The 10,013-nt window shown below is 28.3% G+C and overlaps 1 protein-coding gene across 1 annotated transcript in view; it reads left to right on the top strand.

Moving 5' to 3' along the window:
• Positions 1-1,085: 1,085 nt before the first annotated feature.
• LOC145323474 (uncharacterized) overlaps positions 1,086-10,013 on the top strand; it is a 50,004-nt gene continuing 41,076 nt past the window's right edge. Inside the window, exons 1-5 of the mRNA XM_080165876.1 lie at positions 1,086-1,247; positions 1,687-1,735; positions 1,919-1,982; positions 3,096-3,153; positions 4,655-4,842. The gene's annotated coding sequence lies outside the window, so the exon portion shown is untranslated. The remainder of the gene's footprint in view (positions 1,248-1,686; positions 1,736-1,918; positions 1,983-3,095; positions 3,154-4,654; positions 4,843-10,013) is intronic.

Genomic DNA, 10,013 nt, shown 5'->3' with positions numbered 1-10,013 from the left:
CAAAACGGCCTGCTTAATTGCTTCAAGATCCATGTCAGATCTATATAGGAAATAAATGTCTATAAACGAGCTCAAGTTTTCCAAGGAATATATGATTAAAACTCATAGTGCTCCAATAATCCATAATAAACTCTCATTGCCCAGAACGATAAGACCCATTATTTTACTTTATGAAAAATAAATTCATTTTTTTTCATTTCATGTTGCTATTTACCTTATATTGATGTATTTAATTTCTAATCATAAAAAAGAAAATTTAAATTTATAATATGATAAATTTAAGAAAACTATGTTTTAAAAGAATTCGATTGTGGCGACATTTTGTGTGTTCAAATATTAAACTAAAATTGTAATCATCATCATTAACCCTTTGGTGATGGTATGTAAAGAAAAAAATATAATTTAAAAAAATCTTTTAAAAATCATTTAAATTATTAAATATTTACTTTCTTTTAGATAGTAATGCCGGGTGAGGAAAATAGATTTATTGAGAAATAGATATGCATATAGAAAACTAGCCAATAGGGAGATAATTATATCGAGCCAACTCTAGTCCCTTGAAATCCATGCCCAACAAGTTTTTTTTTAATGCCTAAATATGTTGAATCATGGTGTCCAAGATTTTAAACATTCCTAAAAACAACATTATATCCTTAGTGATACTATAAGGTGTAAGTATGTGTGGGTATGTATATAAGATATTGTAAATATTTCAGATAGATTTAATTCTATTTAGAGTATTCGGGAGGGGATAATTAGTAATGTAACATCTATGTCTGTCTATCTTTTCAGATAAAGCTTAAGCTCTTGCTAACCGCTGAACCAATTGGGTTATGTTACATCTAAATTAACATATACTAACATGTAATACCTTGGTTTTAGGCTATTTTATTAGGGGGATGAGACAGCACTCTCCAAAATATTTATAAATATTGTATTTTAAAAAATTTAAAAAGTAGGTAAAATATGTATTTTTAAAAAATGTTTTAGTTTGGCAACCTTAGCATGCATTACTGTAACTAGACTGACTCAGTGACTCATGCAGCGTGCTTTGATAAATTGATTGCTTTAAATGTTGAAATATATCATTCCCAAAGTTTGTGTGTGTTTATTTAGTGTAAGTGTTTGAAACACAAAAGAAAGAATTGTAATTTGTAAAATTTACAATGTAAATATTAGTCAAAAGATTTGTTCAGACTTATTTATACATAGTCTATATCATAATGTGATTTTATTGTAATTATAAGGTAAGAATAGTTATTTATCGCATCATATTATAGATAGCTTTCCGCGGATATTAGAATTTAAAATTATGAAATTAAAACCATTTTTGTCAGCCCCCCATGGAGCCGGCGGGCTAAATATTCATGGAAAATTATATAATTCGATTCTATACAAGATATTTAAATATAACTAAAAACTAGTTATCTTCCAGCGGATATTACTCGGTTTTAAAGCCATACTTGAAATATTCTTAAACTTTTAAAATATATATAAAAAATCATAATATCCTATTATACAGGGTCATTCAAGAGAAATGATTTAAAAAAAAACTTAATTATGCATCCTTATACTAAAGTAACAGGATGTCTGTTTGTCTGTGTGTTTGTGTGTTAATAACTACACTGAATGAGTTCTCCATTTTGAGGAAGCTTCGTAATTAGGAATTATCCATCTCTTTTTTAGGGGTCTTCTTTCCCACTTCTCCTCTCATCTCCCTCATTTTTATGGTAAGGTAAGTTGTAAAAGTTTACATTTTCATATAATGAGAGGGTATGTCTGTCCGTCACTCAATACAGATTTTTTTTCTACTCATTTTAAAACTTTTTATTGGCCTTTGAATTTCTAAACCATTTACCATACAAAAATAGATTAGATACACAAAGTGTAATTATTAATAGACATATCTTTTGTTTAGTTATAGAGAAGCCTTGCTCCTAAGAAATAATTCTGGTCTTGTTGTCATCTTGTGTGTAGTGAAGGTAAGAAATAAAATTATAAAGCTCAGCTACTCTATAAGTCATGTATGACATGGATTATAACCGGTTTTTAGCCATACTAAAAAAATCACAAAATTAATACCACAAAATACCCATAGAATGCGATAATAACTTCAGAAAAATCGTAGAAGATAGTTTTCATGCTTAATTAACGTTTTTAAGCTTTTCTTCAAGAAGTTTAGATAAGATGCCTTTAAAAGTCGTCTTTGATTTTGTCAAGATAAAAATTTAACTTTAAAATAAGAATTACAAATTATTTTTTTTAATTAGTACAAAGTAAAATTTTAAACATTTTATTGATCTGTGTATTTTTTAAAATGCGAAGTAGAAATCTGAATATTTTATCATGAAAATTAATTAATTATTTCATGGAAATAAGCGAAGCATCTCTATTATCAAGTCCTAAAAATGTAAGTATGTCCTTAAAAAATATCCTGTAATTAAGTAAATAATCAAATTTTTGTTTAAACTCATTTATTTATATTCTTTTCTTATGGATGTTGTCATCCTTGTTCTAGTATTCTCTATATAAAGAAGGCGTCTTAACTTTTTTGCTTTTTATTTAGAATAGCTAGTCGGTGTTTTTAGTAAGTAATAGATGTAAAATGGTCCATTGAATTTGAATATGCAATATTTTTTTTTGTAGACCTCTTATTTTTGAAGTAATTTAAGTTTTTTTTAAAAAATAATTAAGTCGGGTATAAACACATATTTTTTATGCCTGTGTAAGAATATATTTAAGTTCAAAGTTTTGATTAAACCGAAGTTAACAAAATTTATTTTTTCAATAATTACTCAACAGAATTTAAAAAGTAAGGTGTCAAATTAAAGATCTTACTATTTTTGCTCGTGCTGACAATTTTCTTCTTTTATTTTGTTGCGTTTTAGTACCTTAAAACCGACTTAATTATTTAAAAAAAACTTAAATTACCTCAAAAATAAGAGGTGTACAAAAAAACCAATTGCATATTTAAATTCTATAAACCATTTTACATTTAATACTTACTAAAAACACTGATCAGCTATTCTAAATAAAAAGCAAGAAACTTGAGACACCTTCTTTAGGTAAATATATGTAAATATTTATTATTTTAGTTATAGAGAGACTTTGACCTTAGAATAACCTAGCCTTGGTCTTATCCTTAATGCTGAGGTAAGTGTTAAATTATTCATTATTACAATTAGCGCAGCTACTCTATATCTAGGCTGTGTTCTTCCCCCTTTTTCCTTATTCCCTTTTTATACTTCCTTGTCAATAAAAAAAGGATCATATTATATAGTATGTTTATAATATAAAAGAAACATTTCTTATATTAGTTTCATATTAAGTGCATTTTAAGCACTGATAACACTACTTCCTTAATTAATAATAAATTAATATAAATAATTGTAGGCCTAAACCAAGAGGGAAGACAAGTAAAGTACTCAATATAACCCATCCTAACCTGACAGAAATAATCAAATGAAAATCTACCCTACTGTGTTTAAAAGCTAGTAAATAGATTCAATAACTAACGGCTTTGCCTCTAGAGTTACATGAAGTTGGGGAAGTTGAATTCGACCCTCCATTTTTAAAAGCGAAGATTTTCTATGATTAGGGTCGGTCGTTTCGTACGTCCGTCCGTACGTCTGAGTCAGAAAGCTTTTTTCGTTAATTTAGGCATGTTAGAATTGTCCTATCGATTTCAAACTTTGCATTGTGATTCTTGTAGTAGTTAGGTATGATTTAGAAATCGTAGCAACTCTATAATCATTACAAGAATGTCCGTACGTCCATTTTAAACATGTTGATTTTTTACTTTTTTAACAAAAATTTTGTATGTGATCTAATTATCCGAATGTTCTGATTTTTCGTATACTGATTCATGGGACAACAAAGTACAATATCGTAAGCAAAGCAACTCTATAATCAGGTCCTAAAAATGTAAGTATGTCCATAAACATTATCGTGTATCAAGAAGTTTTTCAACAAATTTACTAACAATTTTGCTTTGACTCTTATTCATTTATATTCTAATTATTCAGTTCTGACACTATGCAAGTGTTAATGTCCGTTTGTCCTATCGTTTCAGAGCTTCGCTTTTATGGATGTTGTCATCCTTGTTTATTTACTTATTACGAAAATTAAGGGGGGGGGGGATTGTTTTTCCTCAAAAATGTTATAAACATTCACAGGACCTATGCAAAGCTACACTGTAAAGAGAACCATTTTGTTTCAGCGGTTAACAAAATCCTCCTGTACACACAGACACAGATCTTGTTACTTTTATATATTACTAGCGGTTTTGCCCCTAGCCTCTAGAGGCTTTTTTCCCTTAGAGGTAATTTAAAAAAAAAACATTACTTTATAAATTCTATTAAGTAATTATTAAAAAAAATCTACTTTGTTGAACCCCGTTGAATCAAAACTTTGAACTTAGGGAGCTCGTTACGAATGGGTTTCTAACATGCAACTCTTTTTTAATTCAACTCCATAAATATTTGGCAATATGTCTTTGCTATAGATGTTGTCATCATATGATTTATATTTTATGATTTGTTTTATCTTTATCATGAGAAACATAATTATAATATAACACAAAAATATTTATCATAGACAAGAACAACTACTTAACATAATTATTTAGTTTTTACTTTACCTCTTTCAATTTTAGGCAGTTTTGTTGACAATAGAGTGGTGTTAAAAAAACTGGTGAGAGTGCAACAAGTATAGAAACTAGAAGTACAGATACTCCAGCTTCACTGGCTAACAACAACAACAGCTGTGAGTGCTGCTTATACAACTTCCAATCCTTCCAAGAATAAACATGTTTGCAATGAGATAGCTGTATATGTGGTTAAGGTGAGTCATTCTATAGGATCACAACTTATAATTTTTCCCGAAGAAAACTTATCTATGTATTTCAGCAATACTATTAGCCACAATTTAATCCTTCTTTACACGGAAGCTTCTTAAACTTCTTGAAAAGAACATAACTATATCCAGGGACAAGGAAAGGTCTGTCTGACCAACAATTCTATTAATATCATGCAACCTCATCACGAAACCTATACAAGTATCGAATATTATGGATGGTACAACTATTATAAAAAGCGGCTCATAGTATAATACGTCATGGTATAAATTCACTAAGGATCTTGGACAAAGTAGCTTCGGACAAAGTAGCTTCGGACAAAGTAGCTTCAGGACAAAGTAGCTTCCGGACAAAGTAGCTTCAGGACATTTACTTAAGAAAAGTAGCTTCTAATAGTAATAAAGGTTATGGCCGCAGCACTCGGCCCCCTGGCCTGCCTAGCCGCGGGCGCTTGGCCCCCTTGCCTATAACCTAACATAACCTAACCTATGTAAGAATGTTTAATGTACATTAACTTCTAATTTTATTGAAAGCAAACAAAACTTTAACAATTTTAACAAAAAGTGGATCGTGGATTTTACTAAAAAAGGTTTGGCGATTTTTTTATAATTTTTAATTCGTTTTAACATTTTTAAAAATTTTTACAATATCTGTCCGCCTTTCTGTCTGTCTGTCTGTCATTTTGTCTGTCTTTATGTCTGTCTTTATGCCTTTCTTTATGTCTCTCTTTCTGTGTAGACATTTTCCAATTTTTCTAAGGAAGCTACTTTTCTTAAGTAAATGTCCTGATGCTAATTTGTCCGGAAGCTACTTTGTCCTGAAGCTACTTTGTCCGAAGCTACTTTGTCCGAAGCTACTTTGTCCGAAGCTACTTTGTCCAAGATCCTTCACTAAATCTCATCAAAATTGTATAGATTATGTTCATAGCAGATTGATTTTAAAAAAAAACACTATAGGGGGATTTTAAAAAATTAGAAAAATTATTAAATACTTCCTAAAATTAAAATCTTTGAATTTTTTTTATCCATAAAATTTGTAACTGTTTAAAGACAAAACACAAAATATTTTGAAAAATTTTTACTTCGACGCATTTTTAAAAACTTTATTTTCTTTAGCGTCTTAGAGCAAGTTAAAGCAAAAGTTACAAATTGATTCAATAACTAAAAAAACATCTTACTTTAAAGCTCAAAAATAAAATTCATTGTTTATTACTTATTAAAACAAGAATGACAACATCCATAAAAGCGAAGTTCTGAATTGAAAGGACAATCGAACATTAACACTTATAGAGTGTCAGAACTGAATAAACTGAACATTAATTCAATGTCTATACAAAATTGTAAGTAAATTTGTTGCAAAACTGATTAAATACATGTTAATGTTTAAGGATATAATAACTTTTTTAGGACTAGATTATAGAGAAGCTTCGCTTATAACACTATACCTTGTTGTAATAGGAATCAGAAATAAAAAAATCAGATGATCAGGATAATTTGAACATACAAAAATTTGTTGTAAAAAAAGAAAAAAATCAGCTTGCTTTAAATGGATGTACAGACTTTCTGGTAATGATTATAGAGTTGCTGCTCTTTCTAATTTGTACCTAACTGCTATAGGAATTAGCATGTAAAGTTTAAAATCGAAAGGACAATCTTAACCTTTTAAATTAATGAAAAAAGCTAACTGTAATGGATGGACGTACGTCAAAATTCGCTTTTGAAAAATAAGTGAACCTGAAACATAAAGTACTAAATTCTCTTTGACGATCAACTTAACTTAAAATAAGCATAAAAAACATATATTTGTGCCTTACCACAAAGTTGCCAAAGCACTGATCCCCTTTCTTATTTAAATTATATCTTTTGGTTTCCTTAACGCTTTACCAAAAGGACTCCTGCCCCTTTGATCATTTACAATTTGTTTTGAATTAATGGTAGGGAAAGGGGGATTCTGTGCTCCACAAGGAACTTTGGGGGAAATTACCCATATTTTAAATTCTGTAAAAAGTTTGTAAATTATTAATATTCGGAGAAGATTAGTTGTTTTTATGTACAAGTATTGCAGTAAATAATAAATCATGATTTCAGGGAAGCTTCTAATTTACATTCCCTATTTCGCCACTTCCCTCCAACTTGTTTCACAATTAGAGGCAAGATGTGGTCAAGAAATACCAAATTAAACCACAACAATTATTATAAAATGTATTATTTGAAAAAGCATAGTTATGTAGTTCAGAATTTTATTGATAGGTGTCCTAAAAACTTTTTTTATGTAAAATTTTTAGATGAGGTAAATATTTGAACAATCTTAAATATTTTTCAAAGTATTAGAGCTCTCCACTCTTTGGGATTTTCAATAAATTTTATTCACTATTGAACATATAATTTTTGAGTAGTCTATGATTTAGATAAAATATCTAAAAGATGTAAAAAGCTTTAGTTCTGCTTGTTTATCACAAAACTGAACATGGAACTAATCTCATTTTTGCATGGCTTATAGTAAAATAAGCAAAAACTGAAATAATGATGCTTGAGTTTCTTATCAAATTCTGCCAAAAGTTGCATAAAGGACGCCTGCAAGAAATACCACGCTTTAACTGCTGAATGGCTGCCCACGCTTGGTTTTTTATTAAATGAATAAGTTAGGGTACAATGTTTGGCACTTTCGATATAAGTAAATGATAATAAAAAACCCATAGAATGCGATAATAACTTCAGAAAAATCGAAGAAAATAGTTTTAATACTTAATTAACGTTTTTAAGTTTTTCTTCAAAAAGTTTAGATAAGATGCCTTTAAAAGTCGTCTATGATTTTTTCAGGGATAAAAATGTAACTTTAAAATAAGAATTACAACATATTTTTTCAATTAGTACAAAGTAAAATTTTGAACATTTTATTGATCAGTATATTTTTTAAAATGTGAAGTAGAAACCTGAATATTTTATCATGAAAATTGTGTTATGATTTGATTGTCTGCTAGATTACAAGAAAAAAGATACTGACAGTACTTGTTGGTTCTTTAAAATTAATTAGGTAGATTACTTTCAGAACCCCTCTTTTTGCAACGTTATTTCAATAGAACAGAGCCGTAGTCTTAGTGTACTCAATATCTAGACAGCCAACCATTGTTTTAGAATTGTTCAATTTTTTTAACTTCTGATAAAAACAGAATTAATGGTATTTTTTGTTAATATTATACCTCCAAGAAATGGCTATACTTCCCAATCATATGTTGTGTGATATTTAAGAGGAATTATTTTGATATAATGTCATTAAAATATTCGTTAAAAAAAGTGCTATTCTAGCTTATACTTTACATTTTAATGTGTATGATAATTCAAATAAAACATAATGAAGATTTATATTATATTTAATTGTTATAATTATAAAGAAAAACCTGGAAACAGTAAAAAACTGACTTTATTTTATTGACGTAGGGAAAATTTTGTCAAATATTTGAATAAAAAAACAATATAAATCAAAATAAATTATTTTTAATATAGTCACAAAAAGGCTTAATGAGTTTAGGAAATATTTCATTCACTAATCATGTCATTTAAACTCTATTACATAGAATATAGTGTAAAAAGATGTTCTCGTTTTAATTTTAAGTAATTTGAAATGCATTTTAATACCTTTTAATGATTTATTTTTTGAAACATCTTTTTATAAAATGTTATTGATTTTTGAAGTTATATGTTAAAATGTTTTTAAATTTTGTTAACATTTTGTTTTAAATGTAGAAAATTGGTAATTCTAAACATTCAAAAAATGATTTTATTAAATTTTCATCACTTAAATTGCATGTTTGATGAAATTTTCAACTGATAATTCAAGAAAAATCGTTTAAGTTTTATTATATTTTACTTTGAAATGTTAAAAAAATATAATTATTGTCAAAATGTGGAAGTTATACTTTCCTCAAAAAAAGACCTAAAACATGCAAATTAACACGTGTAATGAGATTTTTTTTCTTTCAGGTTTAATTTTAAGTAATTATTGATATTTTTTGTAAAAAGGATTTTATATAAAAAGTTTTAAAACTCGAGTTATGTAGTGGTTCTAAAAAAGGTTGCGAATTTATGCAATTTTCTTGCAAAAAAAATTTTCTAGGATTTTAAAAATAGCAAAGGGTGTTATTAGACGTACTTACAGATACAATTGCAAAGTCATTTTGGCCAAACACTAAAATAAAGTTTTGACATCTGAGGGTCCAGCCGTGTGCCACAAGTAGCTCCAATACCCTAAATTTAAAGCCTTCAGCTTCAATAACAAAAAAGTTCTAGGCATTTCAAATTAGCATTTTATGTACAATGAAGAATTTGAAAGATTTCCAATGCTAATAAAAGAAAAAACAATATTAAATTACGTCGCCTAGATACAAAATTATAACCTCATCTTTGTCAGAAACTTAGATTACAGGTAACTGATTACATTTTTACAATAAAAAACACCACATTTCATAATCAAAATCTATGAAAAATTTTGATTTAAATTGCATTTGTAAACGAAAATCATAGCGGAAACAAAGGGGGAAATTAAAACAAGCTCAGCTGTGATTGGTTGCTTAGCTGATTCAGCCTTTTGATTGGCTACAGTACACTCGGTACAACGCAAGTTAAACTTAATTTTTTTAAATGATTTTTACTATAAAAATGGGTATTTTTATTGTAAAAATATAATTAGTTACTGGCAATCTAAATTTATGACAAAAATAAGCTTATAATTTTGTTTCTAGGCCACGCAGTTTAATTTCAAAATTTCTAACATCAGAATTGAAATTCTTTCAAAATTTCTATTGTACATAAAATGTCATTTTAACATGCCTAGAACTTTTTTGTTACAGAAGCTGAAGGCTTCAAATTTGGAGCATTGGGTCTACTTGTGGCAGTCTTTCAGCAGTTAAAGCGTGGTATTTCTTGCAGGCTTCCTATCTCATCATCAAGTTAAACTGTTTTTAACCTATTTTTAAAACGTATATAAAAGATATACTATGACACCAGTAGAATGAGACTGCAGAGCCTAAATTTGAATTAAGTCCCCAATAAACTTTTTTGGGGGGATTTAAATATTAATTTTTACTGTTGCCGTGATCATTTTGATCCGAGCAAAGGGTCTTTTTTTATTTGGGTAAAATTCGTAGCTTTTAGAGTGTTTT

Source organism: Acartia tonsa, chromosome 6, assembly GCF_053477335.1.
Source record: "Acartia tonsa isolate MP-2025a chromosome 6, ASM5347733v1, whole genome shotgun sequence".
Lineage (NCBI taxonomy): Eukaryota > Metazoa > Arthropoda > Copepoda > Calanoida > Acartiidae > Acartia > Acartia tonsa.
This window is presented reverse-complemented; position numbering and strand designations above follow the sequence as displayed.